Genomic DNA, 20,853 nt, shown 5'->3' with positions numbered 1-20,853 from the left:
AACTCATTTATTTACTCCTTTACCCTTAACTACTATTCCTCCTTCTTTCCATTTATACCCAAACTTTTCCACCTTTGGAAGGGACATTAGGTTCGGCCACAGCGCTGGTTTAGATTGCAGGCAGCAATAGTAGTCTAGCAAGTACCTCCGCCTCAGTTCACTACCATTCATATTAGGGTAAGGTTACATAGGTACAGAACTAGTGGGCTGTTTTTACCTCCAGGCATTACAGCTGCATTCACTGTTAACCCCCATTTTGCCAGATGGGGTGAAGGCACAGCCCACCCCAGCAGGCTCTTAGGAATTCTGACACAAAGGTTTAAAAATAGAGTTTCATCCCTGCTTCTGGCACTTGTAGCTGTAGTCCTTGTCCTGCATCAGATAGGAAAAACAAAGCTGAGATGATGTGGGGAAGAAAATAAAAAGTATATTGTCATACCAGCATCCTTACCCCTTAGGAAGAATTGTAGTCATACCAGCATCCATCTCTATCCCCTTTTCCCCAGATCCACCAGAAGAACAGAGGTATCTATCTAGTGGGGACTCTCCCTTAGGCCCCCTTATGTTGAATGTGAGCACACACTTGTGAACGCATGAAAGTCAGCCCTTTATGCTTTTATCTCACACATTTTAGACAGCAGATGTTTCAACTGCCTGTTCTAATTCTCAATTAAACCATTACTGTGAGGGTGATAAGCAACATCATATATCCATTTGATGTGGTATCTTTTCACCCACTGTTGGACACTGTGTGCTGTGAAGCGTGTTGTGTCCCATAGCCTGAAGATGTGTAACTTGGCGGCCCACATTGGTAGAGTATCTTCTGTTCCAATCCTCTAATAGTATTTTAAGCATCTACTGCCTCATATGCAAAGCCCAGTCTGAAGTGTCTATTCCTGGTAGGACCCATTTATAGCCCCCCCCACCAGGGCTGCTGGCATTAATCCAGTGTAGTCTGCTTGCTGGCTATGTGTAGTAGGGCCTTCCCCCCCGGGGAGTCTTCCCCAAAGCCATCTGCATCCTCTGTCTCTCCTGTTGGCAGACAAAACAGTTCTTGTTGGCAATTTGTGCCTCAGAGGGTATAAGAGGATTATGTCTAGATTCAGCCCATCTCTGCACTGCTGCAGTCCCCCAGGTGGCCACTTGAAGGGAGTGTACCAAAAGGTCCACTTGGTGGTTACATCACCTCCCAAACCTGAAAGTGGGTTCTTCTGATGGGCATTAACATGTTCTACTTTAAAGTGGCCCATAAATTCCCAGAGGGATTTCCATATGGCTGCACCTTATACAGGCATCCTTTTAATAGTCCAGTTTTCCGTTGCCCATGAGTCAGTAAAAACCCAAGCATGTGGGCTTTACCATTGTTCAGTTCTTCCATCACTGCTAGGAAAACAGCATGTAAGTCAGCCCACTGAGCCCATCTGTGTTTACCTTCTTTGATCAGAGTGGTGGCCATTCACCTTGGAACTGTCATACATAAACCAAGCAGCTCTTTGTTGGTCAGTTGAGAGATATTTATACTGTCCAAGTGACAACAGAATCTGGCAACTCCTCACTCAGTTCCAGAGTCAGTCCTCTGGGAAAAGAGGCTCCTCATTGTATCTCCTCCTTGCCGTCTCCTCATAACAAGATCCTCTATAAACAATCTCCATTTAATTATGGAACTCTTCTGTGCACTGCCTTCCTCATTAGAGTGTTTTTCTGACATTACCCAAGACATCATGGGTATTTTGGGTTTCAAGATTATTTTGTCTTCCAGTCATAGGGGCAGTTTAGACTAACGTTCAATAGCCAGGCTAGTGATTGCCTCTCATGGAAATGCTCCAGTTTGTCATCCCAGTAGTTGTCACTGGGAGGTGCTCACAGGCTTTTGCTGTAAGCCCCAGTCTGTGCTCTATGTAAGGCTCCTGTACAGAGTTTGTCTGCCAGGCTCCAGCTTCTTGTCTATAACACTGTGTGGGCTCCGGCAGTCTTATTCCCATTTAGCATGATGTCTAATTAATATTGCTTGGATTGGAGAGCGATTGACATGCCATCTGTTTTACTTTGGGGGGAGGTGTTCCCCATTTAGACATGGTATCCATTCCCATAAACCATTCAGGTAAGCCTGTTTAAACATTCCAGTTTTCACCCAAACTTCCACCTTCATCAGTCAACCTTAACTTTTTTCGTATTCTCTCAATCTAATTGTAGCCTGCGTTAAGACTTCACCAAAGGGTTTTGGTATCACAGTGCATGAGGTCCCATCCCAGTAAAGGACTCCTAGAAACTTCTCCACTCCCTGACCGTTTTAGCCAGCAGGGGGTTTGAGCCAAGATTAATCTGCCTGACTATTGCCCCAGGTGATGTCAGGTCTGGTTTCTCATTATAATCATTGCTTTCCCCGTGTCTTACATTTCTCCAAACTAGGGTAAACAAACTCAACTTGCTTAGAGCCCTTTAATGTAGGGGGTCCAGCAGGGGTCCCTTTGATCCACCCAGTCTCAGATAGTACTGTATTAAGACCTTTATTTCAACCCTATCAATGTCAATGTCCATTTTATTCATCCCATTTCTTTTTTTTTTAATCTTTTTATTTTTAAGATTTTTAAAAATTTATTTATATATTTCTTCCTTCCTCCCTCCCTCCCTTCCTTCATTTTTGACCGCGTTGGGTCTTCGTTACTGCACGGGCTTTCTCTAGTTGCGGTGAGTGGGGGCTACTCTTTGTTGCGGTGCGCGGGCTTCTCATTGCAGTGGCTTCTCTTGTTGCAGAGCATGGGCTCTAGGCACGTGGGCTTCAGTAGTTGTGGCACGCGGGCTCAGTAGTTGTGGCTCGCGGGCTCTAGAGGTCAGGCTCACTAGTTGTGGCGCACAGGCTTAGTTGCTCCACGGCATGTGAGATCTTCCCGGACCAGGGCTTGAACCTGTGTCCCCTGCATTCGTCCCATTTCTTAATAACCATCTACAGATTTCCATCCTGCTGGGATGAGTCTCTTGACACCCTTCTTTCTTTTTCCTCTTTCCCACTTCTATCAACTTTCGCTTTATTCACTCAGTTTCTTAATAATTGTTTAAAATTTTCCACCATGCTGGGACGAGTCCCTTGACTCTTTCCTCTTCCTCTCCACATTTTCTTTTAAATTAATATAATGTTTTTATTAGCATCTGCTAAGATTCATGAGGGGAAGCTGAGACAGGCTTCTCTGACTCTAAGGTTACGTGGGCTGCTAATGCAGAAGGGGCCCACAGTATTTACCATGACCTGAATAATGGACATTTTCAGTTGTGAATATACGAGTTATAACACCAATCCCACACGGCTTACATTTGAATAATAAGGGGTGAATTCATCTGGGGTGTTCCACTTGACATTTTTAAGGGGAGTCAGGTAGTCCCCCTTCTTTGAATAAACACTTTACAGCAGTTTTTATCCAGTGCACCAGGCTGGCTGCTCCCTCAGGAGTAACCTGCTCTGTGTCTGTATCATGGATAGCCATCTGTAATTGTCCCATAGTTAGCTCTGGGTCCTGCACCAACCCTTCCACTCTGCAGCATTTAAAAATGAATATACTGCTCCAGGGACTTCTCTGGTTGTCCAGTGGTAAAGAATCCGCCTTATAATCCAGGGGACACAGGTTCGATCCCTGGTCAGGGAACTAAGATCCCACATGCTGTGGGGCAACTAAGCCCGCGTGCCACAACTACTGAGCTTGCGTGCCTCAACTAGAGAGCCCGCGTGTTGCAAACTACAGAGCACACATGCTCTGGAACCCGTGTGCCACAACTACAGAGCCCACTGTCCCTGGAGCCTGCGCACCACAACTAGAGAAGAGAAAACCCGCACGCCACAACTAGAGAGAAGCCCATACACCACAACAAAGAGCCCATGTGCCGCAACAAAAGATCCCACATGCCTCAAGGAAGATGCTGTGTGCCACAACTAAGACCCAACGCAGCCAAAATTAAAATAAATAAAATAATAAATCTTAAAAAATAAAAATGAATATACTGCTCCTAAATTTCTCTCTTTGTCCTTTTTAGTAAAGCTTCTTCAGGAAGCTGGTGATGCCAACCTCCAAAGTGAGACAGCTCCTTCACACTGAGCCCCGTGGTCTCAGTAGTTTCTTGGTTTTGCCCTTCCCAACCCCACACATGAACTTTGGTGACCAGCAGTCTTGAGGTGCTCTTTGTTGTCCCTGAATAACTTTTCATTTTGGGGGGCAGCTTTGAAGCTAGTTGGCCCAGCATCAAAATCTGACCCAGCACTCTCTTTTAATTTCATTTTAGCTATTATAGCTAATAATAATCAAGGGATTATATTTCACTTTTCTCTTATTGGTTTGTATTTCTTTATGCATCCATTGAAACATCCATTGAAACAATTCCCCAGGAGTTAGGTCCATCAATAAATTCCATCGATAACTTTTACCTTCAGTCATTTATCTCAGCATAGCTGCTGCCCTACACCATGATTGATCATGTGGCCACCCAGGAGTCAAAGGTTCCTCATACCCTGCCCTGTTCCTCATCCTTTCACTTCCTAAACTACATGCTTCTGTGAGCCTGTGTCATTCTACTGAATTCCACATTTTATGACACTAAATGAGAGCTACTTTCCTCTTTGACACCCATCAGATCTGATACCAGCAATTTAGTTCATTTCTGGCACTAACAACCTGGAGTTAACATCAGATTCCACAGGTTTAAGGGTTTGATCCTGCAAGACTACCCTCACTTCAGGCACCAGCCACAAATAGGGTGCCCAGGCTACCCACATTTCTGCCCAGCCAACTATGAATTCAGGATTTCCCACGACCCCACTTTCGGGGGGGGGGGAGATTTTCCCACAAACCCACTAGAACGACTCACAGAACTCAGGAAAGCACTTTACTTACTGTCACCGTTTACTATAAAGGATACAACTCAGGAACACCCAAATGGAAGACATGTATAGCAGAAAGTATGGGGGGGGAAGGACACAGAGCTTCCGTGTCCCTCAGGCACATCATCCTCCTGGCACCGCAGTGTGTTCACCAACCTAGAAGCGCCTCTATTTCTTCTTGAATCAATTTTTGTTCATTTCTGTTTTCTCTAGGAATAATTTTCTTAGCTTTCAGTTTATTAACATAAAGTCTTAATATTTCTTTATCTTCTTAATATCTGCTGTGTCTGTAGTTTTGTCCCCGTTTTCATCCCTAATACTATTTATTTATGCCTTCTCTCTTTTCCCCTTGGTTGTTTTTCCATAAAGTGTGTCAATTATGTTACTCTTTTTTTTTTAAAAACATCTTTATTGGAGTATAACTGCTTTACAATGTTGTGTTAGTTTCTGCTGTATAACAAAGCGAATCAGCTATACATATATCCCCATATCCCCTCCCTCTTGCGTCTCCTTCCCACCCTACCTATCCTACCCCTCTAGGTGGTCCATATATATGGGTTAGCATACAGTATTTGTTTTTCTCTTTCTGATTCACTTCACTCTGTATGACAGACTCTAGGTCCATCCACCTCACTACAAATAACTCAATTTCGTTTCTTTTTATGGCTGAGTAATATTCCATCGTATATATGTGCCACATCTTCTTTCTCCATTCATCTGTCAATGGACACTTAAGTTGCTTCCATGTCCTGGCTGTTGTAAATAGTGCTGCAGTGAACAATGTGGTATATGACTCCTTTTGAATCATGGTTTTCTCAGGGTATATGCCCAGTAGTGGTATTGCTGGGTCATATGGTAGTTCTATTTTTAGTTTTTTAAGGAACCTCCATACTGTTCTCCATAGTGGCTGTATCAATTTACATTCCTGCCAACAGTGCAAGAGGGTTCCCTTTTCTCCACACCCTCTCCAGCATTTACTGTTTGTAGATTTTTTGATGATGGCAATTCTGATTGGTGTGAGGTGATACACTGTGGTTTTGATTTGCATTTCTCTAATGATTAGTGATGTTGAGCATCCTTTCATGTGTTTGTTGGCAGTCTATATATCTTCTTTGGAGAAATGTCTATTTAGGTCTTCTGCCCATTTTTGGATTGGATTGTTTGTTTTTTTGATATTGAGTTGCGTGAGCTACTTGTATATTGGAGATTAGTCCTTTGTCAGTTACTTCGTTTGCAAATTTTTTCTCTTTTCTGAGGGTTGTCTTTTTGTGTTGTTTATGGTTTTCTTTGCTGTACAAAAGCTTTTAAGTTTCATTAGGTCCCATTTGTTTATTTTTATTTCCATTTCTCTAGGAGGTAGGTCAAAAAGGATCTTGCTGTGATTTATGTCATAGAGTGTTCTGCCTATGTTTTCCTCTAAGAGTTTTCCTCTTAGAGTTTCCTCTAAGTGTCTGGCCTTACCTTTAGGTCTTTAATCCATTTTGAGTTTATTTTTGTGTATGGTGTTAGAAAGTGTTCTAATTTCATTCTTTTACATGTAGCTGTTCAGTTTTACCAGCACCACTTATTGAAGAGGCTGTCTTTTCTCCATTGTATATTCTTGCCTCCTTTATCAGAGATAAGGTGACCATAGGTGCGTGGGTTTATCTCTGGGCTTTCTATCCTGTTCCATTGATCTATATTTCTGTTTTTGTTGCAGTACCATACTGTCTTGATTACTGTAGCTTTGTAGTATAGTCTGAAGTCAGGGAGCCAGATTCCTCTGGCTGCATTTTTCTTTCTCAAGATTTTTTTGGCTATTCGGGGTCATTTGTGTTCCCAAACACACTGTGAAATTTTTTGTTATAGTTCTGTGAAAAATGTCATTGGTAGTTTGATAGGGATTGCATTGAATCTGTAGATTGCTTTGGGTAGTAGAGTCATTTTCACAATGTTGATTCTTCCAGTCCAAGAACATGGTATATCGCTCCATCTGTTTGTGTTGTCTTTAATTTCTTCATCAGTGTCTTATAGTTTTCTGCATACAGGTCTTTTGTCTCCTTAGGTAGGTTTATTCCTAGGTATTTTATTCTTTTTGTTGCAATGGTAAATGCGAGTGTTTCCTTAATTTCTCTTAGAGATTTTTCATCGTTAGTGTATAGGAATGCATGAGATTTCTGCATTAATTTTGTATCCTGCTACTTTACCAATTTCATTGATTAGCTCTAGTAGTTTTCTGGTAGCATCTGTAGGATTCTCTATGTATAGTATCATGTCATCTGCAAATAGTAAGAGTTTTACTTCTTCTTTTCTGATTTGGATTCCTTTTATTTCTTTTTCTTCTCTGATTGCCATGGCTAATACTTTCAAAACTCTGTTGAATAATAGTGGCAACCTTGTCTTGTTCCTTATCTTAGAGGAAATGGTTTCAGTTTTTCACCACTGAGAACAATGATGGCTGTGGGTTTGCCATGTATGGCCTTTATTATGTTGAGGTAAGTTCCCTCTATGCCTACTTTCTAGAGAGTTTTTATCATAAATTGGTGTTGAATTTTGTCAAAAGCTTTTCCTGCATCTATTGAGATGATCATATGGTTTTTCTCCTTCAATTTGTTAATATGGTTTATCACATTGATTGATTTGCGTATGTTGAAGTATCCTTGCATTCCTGGGATAAACCCCACTTGATCATGGTGCATGATCCTTTTAATGTGCTGTTGGATTCTGTTTGCTAGTATTTTGTTGAGGATTTTTGCATCTATGTTCATCAGTGATATTGTCATGTAGTTTTCTTTTTTTGTGACATCTTTGTGTCATTTTGGTAGCAGGGTGATGGTGGCCTCATAGAATGAGTTTGGGAATGTTCCTCCCTCTGCTGTATTTTGGAAGGGTTTGAGAAGGATAGGTGTTAGCTCTCCTCTAAATGTTTGATAGAATTCACCTGTGAAGCCATCTGGTCCTGGGCTTTTGTTTGTTGGAAAATTTTTAATCACAGTTTCAATTTCATTGCTTACGATTGGTCTGTTCATATTTTCCATTTCTTCCAGGTTGTCCATTTTATTGGCATAGAGTAATCTCTCATGATCCTTTGTATTTCTGCAGTGTCAGTTGTTACTTCTCCTTTTTCATTTCTAATTCTGTTGATTTAAGTCTTCTGCCTTTTTTTCTTGATGAGTCTGGCTAATAGTTTATCAATTTTGTTTATCTTCTCAAAGAGCCAGCTTTTGGTTTAAGTGACCTTTGCTATTGTTTCCTTCATTTCTTTTTCATTTATTTCGGACCTGTTTTTTATGATTTCTTTCTTCTTCTAACGTTGGGGTTTTTTTGTTCTTCTTTGTCTGATTACTTTAGGTGTAAGGTTAGGTTATTTATTTGAGATGTTTCTAGTTTCTTGAGATAGGATTGTATTGCTATAAACTTCCCTCTTAGAACTACTTTTGCTGCATCCCATAGGTTTTGGGTCGTCACGTTTTCATTGTCATTTGTTTCTAGGTACTTTTTTTTCCTCTTTGATTTCTTCAGCGATCTCTTGGTTTTTTAGTAGCATATTGTTTAGCCTCCATGTGTTTGTATTTTTTAGTCTTTTTCCTGTAATTGATATCTAGTCTCATAGCATTTTGGTCAGAAGATACGTAATATGATTTCAATTTTCTTAAATTTACCGAGGCTTGATTTGTGACCCAAGATATGATCTATCCTGGAGAATGTTCCATGAGCAGTTGAGAAGAAAGTGTATTCTTTTGTTTTTGGTTGGAGTGTCCTATAAGTATCATGTATGTCCATCTTGTTTAATGTGTCATTTAAAGCTTGTGTTTCCTTATTTATTTTCATTTTGGATGATCTGTCCATTGGTGAAAGTGGGTGTTAAAGTCCCCTACTATGATTGTGTTACTGTCAGTTTCCCCTTTGATGGCTGTTAGCCTTTGCCTTATGTGTTGAGGTGCTCCTATGTTGGGGGCATAAATATTTACAATTGTTATATCTTCTTCTTGGATTGATCCCTTGATCATTAAGTGGTGTCCTTCTCTGTGTCTTGTAATAGTCCTTATTTTAAAGTCCAGTTTGGGACTTCCCTGGTAGCACAGTGGTTAAGAATCTGCCTGCCAGTGCAGGGGATACGGTTTCAAGCCCTGGTCTGGGAAGATCCCACATGCCGCAGAGCAACTAAGCCAGTGCGCCTACAACTACTGAGCCGGTGATCTAGAGGCCGTGAGCCACAACTACTGAGCCTGTGTGCCACAACTACTGAAGCCCACACGCCTAGAGCCCATGCTCTGCAACAGTAGAGGCCACCGCAAAGAGAAGCTCGTCTGCCTCAACAATGAGTAGCCCCCACTCGCGGCAACTAAAGAAAGCCCATGTGCAGCAGCAACAAAGACCCAAAGAAGCCAAAAGTAAATAAATTATAAATAAATTTTAAAAATAAGAAAATAAAAAATAAAGTCTATTTTGTCTGATATGAGAATTGCTACTCCAGCTTTCTTTTGATTTCCATTTGCATGGAATATCTTTTTCCATCCCCTCACTTTCAGTCTGTATGTGTCCCTATGTCTGAAGTAGGTCTCTTGTAGACAGCATATATATGGGTCTTGTTTTTGTATCCGTTCAGCCAGTCTTTGTCTTTTGGTTGGAGCATTTAATCCATTTACATTTAAGGTAATTGTCGATATGTATGTTCCTATTACCATTTTCTTAATTGTTTTGGGTTTGTTTTTGTATGTCTTTTCCTTCTCTTGTGTTTCCTGCCTAGAGAAGTTCCTTTAGCATTTGTTGTAAAGCTGGTTTGGTGGTGCTGAATTCTCTTAACTCTTGCTTGTCTGTAAAGGTTTTAATTTTCCATTGAATCTGAATGAGATCCTTGCTGGGTAGAGTAATCTTGGTTGTAGGTTTTTCCCTTTCATCACTTTAAAAGTATCCTACCACTGCCTTCTGGCTTGCAGAGTTTCTGCTGAAAGATCAGCTCTTAATCTTATGAGGGTTCCCTTGTATGTTATTTGTTGCTTTTCCCTTGCTGCTTTTAATATTTTTTCTTTGTATTGAATTTTTGATAGTTTCATTAATATGTGTCTTGACGTGTTTCTCCTTGGATTTATCCTGTATGGGACTCTCTGCACTTCCTAGATTTGACTTACTATTTCCTTCCCATGTTAGGCAAGTTTTCAACTATAGTCTCTTCAAATATTTTTTCAGACCCTTTTTTTTTCTCTTCTTCTTCTGGGACCCCTATAATTCGAGTGTTGGTGCGTTTAATGTTGTCCCAGAAGGCTCTGAGACTGTCCTCAAGCCTTTTCATTCTTTTTTCTTTATTCTGCTCTGTGACAGTTATTTCCACTATTTTATCTTCCAGGTCACTTATCTGTTCTTCTGCCTCAGTTATTCTGCTATTGGTTCCTTCTAGAGAACTTTTAATTTCATTTATTGTGTTGTCATCATTGTTTGTTTGCTCTTTAGTTCTTCTAGGTCCTTGTTAAATGTTTCTTGTATTTTCTCCATTCTATTTCCAAGATTTTGGATATCTTTACTATCATTACTCTGAATTCTTTTTCAGGTAGACTGCCTATTTCCTCTTCATTTGTTTGGTCTGGTGGGTTTTTACCTTTCTCCTTCATCTCTGCATATTTCTCTGTCTTCTCATTTTGTTTAACTTACTGTGTTTGGGGTCTCCTTTTTGCAGGCTGCGTGTTCTTAGTTCCCATTGTTTTTCTTGTCTGCCCCCAGTGGGTGAGGTTGGTTCAGTGGGTTGTGTAGGCTTCCTGGTGGAGGAGACTGGTGCCTGTGTTCTGCTGGGTGGGACTGGATCTTATCTTTCTGACGGGCAGGGCTGCATCCATTGTTATGTTTTGGGGTGTCTGTGAACTTAGTATGATTTTAGGCAGCCTCTCTGCTAATGGGTGGGGTTGTGTTCCTGTCTTGCTAGTTGTTTGGCATGGGGCGTCCAGCACTGGTCATTGGGTTGAGCTGGGTCTTAGTGTTGAGCCAGAGATCTCTGGGAGAGCTCTCGCTGTTTGATAATACGTGGGGCCACGAGGTCTGTGGTGGTCCAATGTCCTGAACTTGGCTCTCCCACCTCGGAGGCTCATGTCCGACACCCAGCCGGAGCACCAAGACCCTGTCAGCACACGGCTCAGAAGAAAAGGAAGAAAAGAAAAAAAAAAATTAAAAAAAAATAAAAAGAAAAATTAAAAGAAGAAAAAATAATAAAATAAAAAAAATTTTTAAATAAAAGAAGAAGAGAGCAACCAAACCGATAAAGAAATCTACCAATGATAACAAGCACTAAAAACTAAACTAAGATAAACATAAAAATCAGAAACAAATCAGTCACAGACAGCAAACCCCAAGTCTACAGTTGCTCCCAAAATCTACCGCCTCAATTTTGGGAACATTTGTTGTCTATTCAGGTATTCCACAGATGCAGGGTTCATCAAGTTGATTGTGGGGATTTCATCTGCTGCTTCTGAGGCTGCACGTAGAAATTTCCCTTTCTCTTCTTTATTTGCATGGCTCCTGAGGTTCAGCTTTGGTTTTGGCCCCGCCTCTGCATGTACGTCGCCCTCAGGCATCTGTTCCCCACCCAGACTGGAGGGGGTTAAAGCAGCGGCTGATTAGGGCTCTCTTGCCATCTCAGCCTGGGGAGAGGGAGAGGTATGGTAGTCATAATTGGAATGCGGGGTGGCCTATGGTGGCAGAGGCCGGCATGACATTGCAACAGCCTGAGACACTCTGTGTATTCTCCTGGGCAAGTTGTCCCTAAATCTCGGGACCCTGACAGTGGCGTGCTGCACAGGCTCTGGGGTGGTTGGGAGGGGTTGTGGGTAGTGACCTGTGCTTGCACACAGGATTCTTGGTGGCAGCGGCAGCAGCATTAGCATTTCATGCCCGTCTTTGGGTCTGAACTGATAGCTGCAGCTTGCGCCCTTCTCTGGAGCTTGCTTAGGCAGTTCTCTGCCTTCTTTGGGCACACAGGGAAGGAATCCCCTTTCCTAGTGCACCCCGAAACAATGGTCTCTTGCCTCTTCGGCAGGTCCAGACTTTTTCCTGGATTCCCTCCTGGCTAGCTGTGGTGCACTAGCCCCCTTCAGGCTGTGTTCATGCAGCCAACCCCAGTCCTCTCCCTGCGATCTGACCTCCAGAGCCCGAGCCTCAGCCCCCAATGCCCACCTGTTCTGGTGGGTGAGCAGACAAGTGTCTCAGGCTGGTGAGTGCTGGTCGGCACCAATCCTCTGTGCGGCAATTTCTCTGCTTTGCCCTCTGCACCCTGTTGCTGCGCTCTCTTCTGTGGTTCCGAAGCTTCCCCCCAACTGCCCACCCCACCCCCATCTCACGAAGGGGCTTCCTAGTGTGTGGAAACCTTTCCTCCTTCACAGCTCCCTCCCACTGGTGCAGATTCCGTCCCTATTCTTTTGTCTCTGTTTTTTCTTTTTTCTTTTGCCCTACCCAGGTATGTGGGGAGTTTCTTGCCTTTTGGGAGGTCTGAGGTCTTCTGCCAGCGTTCAGTAGGTGTTCTGTAGGAGTTGTTCCACATGTAGATGTATTTCTGATGTATTTGTGGAGAGGAAGGTGATCTCCGCGTCTTACTCCTCCTCCGTCTTGAAGGTCCCCCACTATGTTATTCTTTTTAAACTTTTACCTTTGTTTGTACTCTCTTTTTTATCTTTGTTTTCTGTTTTATTAATTTCTGGTTTTGTGTTTTACTTCCTTTGGACCCATCCCACCCCCAGTATTAGCATCTTAAGTATTTGAGTGTTAACGTTAGTTGCATCCCACAAGTCTTAGTATCTGGTATTTTCATTATTCAATTCTAAGAATTTTTAAATTTTCATTTATTTTGACCATTTGCCTTTCTCCCTCTTTTTTTTTCTTTTTTGCCTTCTTTTGAAATAATTGAAACGTTTTTTCTCATTGCAGTTTTTTTTTAATTTAATTATTGTAGGTGTTATATGCTCTGTTTCTCTTTATTAATGGCAAACTTTGAGATTTTAACATGAACACTCAGTGTTATGTTAATCGGAATCTTTAAAATACAGATACTCTAAAAATTCTTTGACTCCTATCACCCCCATCATGGCTTACTTGTTATAGTTGTTCAAAATTTTGATAATCCCTCAAATTAGGTATATTTTATGTACTTGATTTTGCTTAAAATTACTCATAATTGCCATTTTAAAGATTCACATTCGATTTTGTGTCTTAGGTATTTCTTCTGGGATTAGTCTCCTTATTCCTAAAGTGTATCCTTACAAGTTCCTTAAATGAGGTGGCATTGTCTATTAGATTTCGTTCATCTGACAGTGTTTTAAATTTGTCCTTGTTTTTGAAAGATGTTTCATTAGATAATTAAATTCTACGTTGAAAGTTTATTTTTCCTCTCCCTCTTTGCACATTATATTCTACTGTCTTTTGGTTTCCATTGTAGCCATTGAGAAGTCATTTATCACAATCACTCTAATTGTCATTCCTTGGCCAGAAATCTATTTTCATTCTGGCTATATATATGATTTTCTGTTTGTCTTTGGTGTCCTGTATTTTGACCGTGATTTATCTAAATGAGGGTTTCTTTATTTGTCCTGCTTGTGATTCACTGTGTTTCCTGAATTCTAGGGTTAATATTTTTCACATGTTGGAAAATTCTTAACCATCTTTCTAAATTTTACTTGCATCTGTCCTTTTTCTTTTTTATCCTCCTGAACTTTAATTAAACGTGTTACTCTGTCTTGCTCAGTCTTCCATATCTCTCAACCTCTTTTTCTATCTCTTTGTCTCTGTGCTGTATTCTGGTTGATTTATCTCCCACCTTATAAATTCTCTTTTTATCCATGTTTAATCCATAGTTAACCCTTCCTTTGACATTTTAATTTCAGTGGTCCTATAAATAGTCTTACTCCTAATTCTTCCTTTAATTTCCTTAAACATATTAAACATACACATTTTATATTCCTTCTCAGATAAATTCAATATCTCATGAGTTGAGGATTGAGGGTTTATTCCTCCAGGAAGGGTTTGTATTTTCTTTCACCAGGCACCTGAATTCACTGGCAACACAGGTTTACTTTAAGTTAAAATTCTCACTCTTAGTCTTTCTTTGGGCCATACAGATAACATGAGAGCCCCCAAACATCCTTGAAAACCAGCCAGTAGGTAGGAATTCACAGGGAGGCTTTTTTCCCCCTTCCTCCCTGGGCCTCGGCCAGGGCCAGGACAGACTACTTTCCTTGGCAATACAGATTTTGGTTTTGTTTTTTTCCTTTCTACAGGTTTTTGCCTTTTTAGGTCTAGCTTTTTGCAAGAGGATCTACCATCTTAATTCCAACCCTTTTGGACTTTGTCCCTCAACATGCACAGAGGTAAAACCAAAGCTCTAGGCCACCTTAGATCAGTAAACACTCCAAAGACAGCCAGATGTTTGAGTTTTACCACACTGGACTCTTGCTCACATTTTGTTCCCAGCCTCCAATGACTTCCCTTATTTTTATTTTTTTTTAATCTATTTATTTTATTTATTTATTTTTAACTGCATTGGGTCTTCATTGCTGCGCACGGGCTTTCTGTAGTTGAGGCGAGCGGGGGCTACTCTTCATTGCGGTGCACGGGCTTCTCATTGTGGTAGCTTTTCTTGCTGCGGAGCACAGGCTCTAGGCATGCGGGATTCAGTAGTTGTGGCTCGCGGGCTCTAGAACGCAGGCTCAGTAGTGGCGCGCAGGCTCAGTTGCTACGCGGCATGTGGGATCTTCCCAGACCAGGGCTCGAACCCGTGTCCCCTGCATTGGCAGGCAGATTCTTAACCACTGCACCACCAGGGAAGCCCCAACTTCCCTTATTTTTTTTGGCAAATTCATAGTCATGTATTGGATGTTATATAGCTATTTTATTTACCATTTGTAGACTAGTTTTGGAGTCCTAGTCTACAACACTGCCGTAAATAGAAATGTTTAAAAAAGATCACTGAACTAAAATTAAAATGAACAGATTGATTGTGACAGTTATTACAGAATGTAACAACTGCTAGGCATATTAATGTAACTACTAGTAATGTAAAATAGGAAAATAATCCAGATCTTTTTTCTCTTTTACCAACAATTACCAATTATATTTAACCTACGTTAAATGATTTAAGTACATAGTATGTGCGTAAATACTTTGTTTTAACCTTCATTGAAGCAATAAGATACTACTTTTCACATATCCTCATGAGTGTTAGGAAATTATATATATATATATATATATATTTTTTTTTTTTTTTTTTTTTTTTTGCGGTATGTGGGCCTCTCACTGTTGTGGCCTCTCCCGTTGCGGAGCACAGGCTCCGGATGCGCAGGCTCAGCGGCCATGGCTCACGAGCCCAGGCGCTCCGCAGCATGTGGGATCTTCCCGGACCGGGACACGAACCCGCGTCCCCTGCATCAGCAGGTGGACTCTCAACCACTGCGCCACCAGGGAAGCCCAGGAAATTATATTTTTATGAATGTATATATATATATATTTATAGGAAGCTATATTTTATTTAAAATTATGAATTAAATAAGACCTTTTAATTTAGAAAACAATTCTCAATGAATATATAGTTCATTGCCTATTTTGCAAGCCTATTTGACTTTGAAACATATGTATACTTTTTCAAAAAGTCATCTCATATCAAATAAATCCTTTTCAAGTCAAATTCAAATTATTTATTCTCATAGATCCATTTTGGGGGGATTCTACTTCCCACATATTATTTCCATATAGATTATATTCAGCAAGTTTTAAAAATTGTGATAAGAGGGGCTTCCCTGGTGACGCTGTGGTTAAGAATCCGCCTGCCAATGCAGGGGACACGGATTCGAGCCCTGGTCTGGGAAGATCCCACATGCCATGGAGCAACTAAGCCCGTGAGCCACAACTACTGAGCCTGCGCGTCTGGAGCCTGTGCTCCGCAACAAGAGAGGCCGCGATACTGAGAGGCCCGCGCACCGCGATGAAGAGTGGTCCCCGCTTGCCACAACTAGAGAAAGCCCTCGCACAGAAACGAAGACCCAACACAGCCAAAAATAAATAAATTAATTAATTAAAAAATAATAAAATAAAAGCTCCTTTAAAAAAGAATTGTGATAAGAAAAAACCCCCATAAATTTACCATCTTAACTATTGCTTAGTGAAAAGTTCAGTAGCATTAAGTATATTCACATTGTTGTGCAACCAATCTCCAGAGCTTTTTTCATCTTGCAAAGCTGAAACTCTATACCCATTAAACAATAACTCTGCATTTTGCACTCCTCTTAGCCCCTTCCTGACAACCACCGTTCTTTGTTTGTTTGTATGAATTGACTACTTTAGATACCTCATGTAAGTGGAATTATACAATATTTGTCTTTCTTTGACTGGCTTATTTCACTTAACATAATATCCTTAAGGTTCATCCATGTTGTAGCATATGTCAGGATTTCCTCCCTTTTTAAGGCTGAATAACTTTCCATTGTGTGTATATACCACATTTTGTTTATCCATTCATCCATTGATGGATGCCTGGATAGTTTCCACCTTTTGGCTACTGCGAATAATGGTACTATAAACACAGATGTACAAATATATCTTCAGCGCTCTGCTTTCAGTTCTTTTGGGCATATACCCAGCAGTGGAGTTTCAGCAGGTTTTTAGTACTTAGCTGCTTCCTGCTGCTGCCAAACACACTTTGGTTTTCCATGTTGATAATATAGATATACTTTTAATAGCTTCAGTATATTTCATTATATAACTGGCCATAAATCTAACCCTTTTGTTAGTTACTTAGGGTATTATAAATAGTTTATTGTTATAAATGACACTTTATACATCGCGTCCATGTACATATGTTTTTGTATATTTATGTGATAAATTACTAGAATTGCTGGGTCAGATGATCTGTATATTTTTTAAGCTTTTGATAGATACTGCCAAGTACAAAGCTCTAGCAGTTTATGCTGCCTTTATAAGGCAATGTATGAGAATACCCTTTTCTCCACACCTTTGCTGTGATTTTCTTTTTAATCTTTGTCAATCTGATTAAAGCAAAATGTAGCTCACTTTTCAGCCATCATCGAGGGTGATTTTTTTTAATGTTCATTTGAATTTGTATTCTGCCTTTTGTGATGTCTTCGTGAACGAGGAAGATAAGCTGAATTATGCATGGGTCCAAGCCCTCAAAGCCAGCCAGGCTCAGTTAGTAACCAGTCACTGCCTCGGGTTAGTAAATGTATAATCTTTCAGCTGCATCAGGATGTTCACCAGAGGCATGCTGTACACCACCATCCTCACACCTCCACTGGCAGTGCTTCGCAGTATGTAAACCCCGATAATCATGGCCTTTTCATGGGGCATTGCACCACCAGGCAGCGCTGGACCCGCTCTGTGTCACTCAGCCATCGCCTCAGCCTGCAACATGGGTCCTGTGCCCCCAACCTCAGCTCCAGCCCCAGGCCGCTGGACTGTCCCCATGGGGCTGACCTTATTCTCCACAGTGATGCTGGTGGACAGGGGCCGAGACCCAGGGATGAGACAGTGGAAGCCAGGCCATCTCAGAGTCTTTGCCTGTGCCACTGCTAGGCAAATTTTCGGCAGTATGTTTTATTGTATAACATAGGCAAGCATAATGTCCAATAGTTTTATTTCATTTTACATGTCCTAGATGTTAACATATTGATTTCTTAGTACACATTCGTTGATCACTCACTATGTAGTAGGTCCCGTACCAAGTGCTAGAAATTCTGAGATTAAAAATATAGTCATTGCTCTCCAGCAGGTGAAGGTTAGCAGGGAATAGTGGAGAGATATATGAACAGATAATTATAATTGAATTTTAATAGTTTTAGTGAGAGGAATAATTAGTGTGATGGAAATAGAGGTGGGGTACTGTGGAAGCATGTGGAAGGGACTCTCTTGACGATAAGAAGTATTCAGAGAATGCTTTCCAAAGGAACCATTGCGAACTTAGCCAGGTACTGCAAGGGGAAGAGATATTCTGGGTAGAGGGAAGGGGTGTACAGAGGCACAGGGACCTGTGAAAATATTTCATATTCAGTAAATGAATTTTAAGCAGATAATGTGACTGTATATGTGGTAGTAAGAAATGAGGCAGGAAAGGGCCAAGTTATGAAGAGCCTCATACGCCATGCTGAGGCATGTCTTAAATGTGGAAACTTATTACACATTCCTCACTTTGAGTATCAAAGAAAAAATAATTTTCCAAATTACTTAAATTTTTAAAAACATGCTTAAAGAAGAAAACTACCTTTTATTTCTTGATTCAGTTAAAAAGAATTGTCTTGTTTCTGCTAAGTAACTGCATTATTAAAATGTGTATGGCATTTAAACCAATCTTGAGAAAGCAGAACTGGGAAAAAGAATAGACATAGAACACCCACAAGTTGGTGGAATTGTGGTGAAGGAAAAATAAACCATGTGTATCAGTCTTTCATGTCTACTAGAAGAGGGGAAAACATATAATTTATTTTCACTTCCCAAGTGAAAGTTTACCATAATCAAAGCAAGAAAATAGCCCAAGATGCTGGTTTCCATTCCTTAAAGAATCTGTGTTTCCTTTGAGATTGAACATTTTCCATCAACAGCAAATAAAGTAGCCAAGCTGCTAGGGATTTGATATGACGGCTTAAAACCCTCTGCCTTTCAGGATAGGTCCAATCACGAGACAGATTAAACCACACAGTAATTTAAATAGAGGAGTGTAATAAGAAGAATTGTTAAACTATAATAGGAAACTATAAAGACATGAAGAAAACTCTAAAGGGTACCCTAGGAAGGACAAACTTGGAAGGGGACCCACTTCCCAAGGCTGAGGTTCATATCTCACTGAAGAAAGTGTGGTGGCAGCTCATTGGATGGTGGAGGTCAGTGGGTTGCCTGGGCCAGAGCTGATCCTCAGTCACCAGGCAAGCAGAAGACAAGACAAACCTCCCAGGTCCAAGTGAGCTGTGGCTGGTGAGCAGGCACACAGAAGTTGTCAGGGCGCCAGGTGGCTGTGTGAGATATGAGTGTGCCGTATCCGCATTAGGAGGTCCCAGTCACTGAGGCTGCCCGCTCTGGGCGTGTGGCCGGGGAAGTGGGACACCAGATGTCCTCACGTATCCACACCAGTGATCAGCCATGCAGAAGGAGCAAGAACACACAAAACACTGCACCTTGCCCACTACACTCCAAAACCAGGGAGGAGAAGCACTTCCTCCTGCAGTGTCTCTCCGCTGTCCTCTCTGGCAAAGTTTTCCGGTGTGTTCACTATAAAAGAGAACATGCTTACGGTCCAGTCCATTTTCATAGACTACCTATGGAGTGATTTGGAGCTCAGTAAATAGATCAATAGATAACTGGCACAGGATCTGACTGTTTAAAACCCTGAACCTTTCACCTGTGTCTGGCTTTTAATTGAGAAAGAAATTAAAAAGCCCCTGACACCCAGGAGCTGATCTAGCTCTCAGCTCAGCCTCCCTGTCACTGTAGACTGATTGGATGCTCACAGCTGAGCCATGTTGCTCTGTAGAGCATAAACGGTCTCACGGGACCATCCACTCCAAGCAAGGTCACTGTGCAACCCACAAAATACCAAACACCCTCTTCCCTCAAGCTGCCTGGTATTTGTTTTTTTTTTTTTTGCGGTACGCGGGCCTCTCACTGTTGTGGCCTCCCCCGCTGCGGAGCACAGGCTCTGGACGTGCAGGCTCAGCGGCCATGGCTCACGGGCCCAGCCACTCCGCGGCATGTGGGATCCTCCCGAACCAGGGCACGAACCTGTGTCCCCTGCATCGGCAGGCGGACTCCCAACCACTGCGCCACCAGGGAAGCCCTGCTATTTGTTTTTTAGAAGTATTCCTGTAAACAGGTTTTCACCTAAAATTTTATAATGAATCAAATAAGGAAAAATTTAAATACATGTAGGCTATGGATAGCTGATGATTCATGACCAAAATCCCATTGTAGACTATTAAAGATAGTCATTTACAGATTATAAAACAACACAATAAAAAATTTTAATGGAAAACATCCTGCTTTTGCGTGGTTGGGTGTTCTTTGAGTTTGATATGAACCAAGTAGCATCGGATCATCTCCCTTAACCTTTTTAAAAAGACTTCCCCAGAGTCTTACTCTCCCAGATTTTACTGTATTTGTGCACAATAAATCCTGTGAGAGAATTATTACAATTCCACAGTATCCATTCTGAAAACCAAACTTTTTTGGGAAACTCATTTATCGGCAAAATCAGATCTGAACCAAAGTGACCCTATTTAAGTTCTTTGAGTATATTGGGACACTCATATAGTTTGCTGCAGAAACATTAATGTATTTGATTATAGGGTGCTGCCCTGGATATTTCAAGTATGTGTGGTATGCACAATATTACCTTTCTAAATTAAAAAAGAGAAAATCTGAATTCTGAAACAGTCTGCCTCTGAAGGTTTAAATAGGGATATAGACATATGTATGTATAGCATCCATGGCAGAGTGGTTTTAGAGGGCACTTTATTTGTAGCTATGTGAGTTGATGAATGTTAACTAAGCTTATTGTGGTAATTTATTTTGCTGTTTATATATATATCAAATCATCATGTTGTACACCAAATGTTATATGTCAATTATATTTCAATAAAACTGGGGGTGGGGTGAGAAGGCACTTTAATACTGTGGACAGTTTTTAGTTTTGATAAATTAGTTCATGTAAACAAAACACAACAAAAAAACCAACCTCTAATTTTCTGGTAGCTTTCACTTTGTCCCGAGATTTGAGTTGGAGGTTAATGTAGGAAGTGTGACTATGAATGCATATATCTGTTGACTTCTTGTACCCACAAAATGAAGGCTAAAATAAATATAATAAGGATACCTATAGGCTATAGCCATGATCATTTATACAAGAAAAACAGAGCCTCTGAATTGAGGATTGCATAGATATACATGTATATAAAAAGTGATCAGTAGCAATATTCTTACACATTTTCAATGGGAGAAGTGCCAAGAGCAATTTTATTAGTTCTTATTTGCTTTGCATT

The 20,853-nt window shown here is 40.9% G+C and overlaps 1 protein-coding gene across 8 annotated transcripts in view; it reads left to right on the top strand.

The window, feature by feature from the left end:
• The window catches only part of DENND5B (DENN domain containing 5B), a 208,490-nt gene that overhangs the window by 115,638 nt on the left and 71,999 nt on the right, over positions 1 to 20,853 (top strand). The window lies entirely within an intron of this gene.

Source organism: Leucopleurus acutus, assembly GCF_964270905.1.
Source record: "Leucopleurus acutus genome assembly, chromosome: 11".
NCBI classification, from domain to species: domain Eukaryota; kingdom Metazoa; phylum Chordata; class Mammalia; order Artiodactyla; family Delphinidae; genus Leucopleurus; species Leucopleurus acutus.
This window is presented reverse-complemented; position numbering and strand designations above follow the sequence as displayed.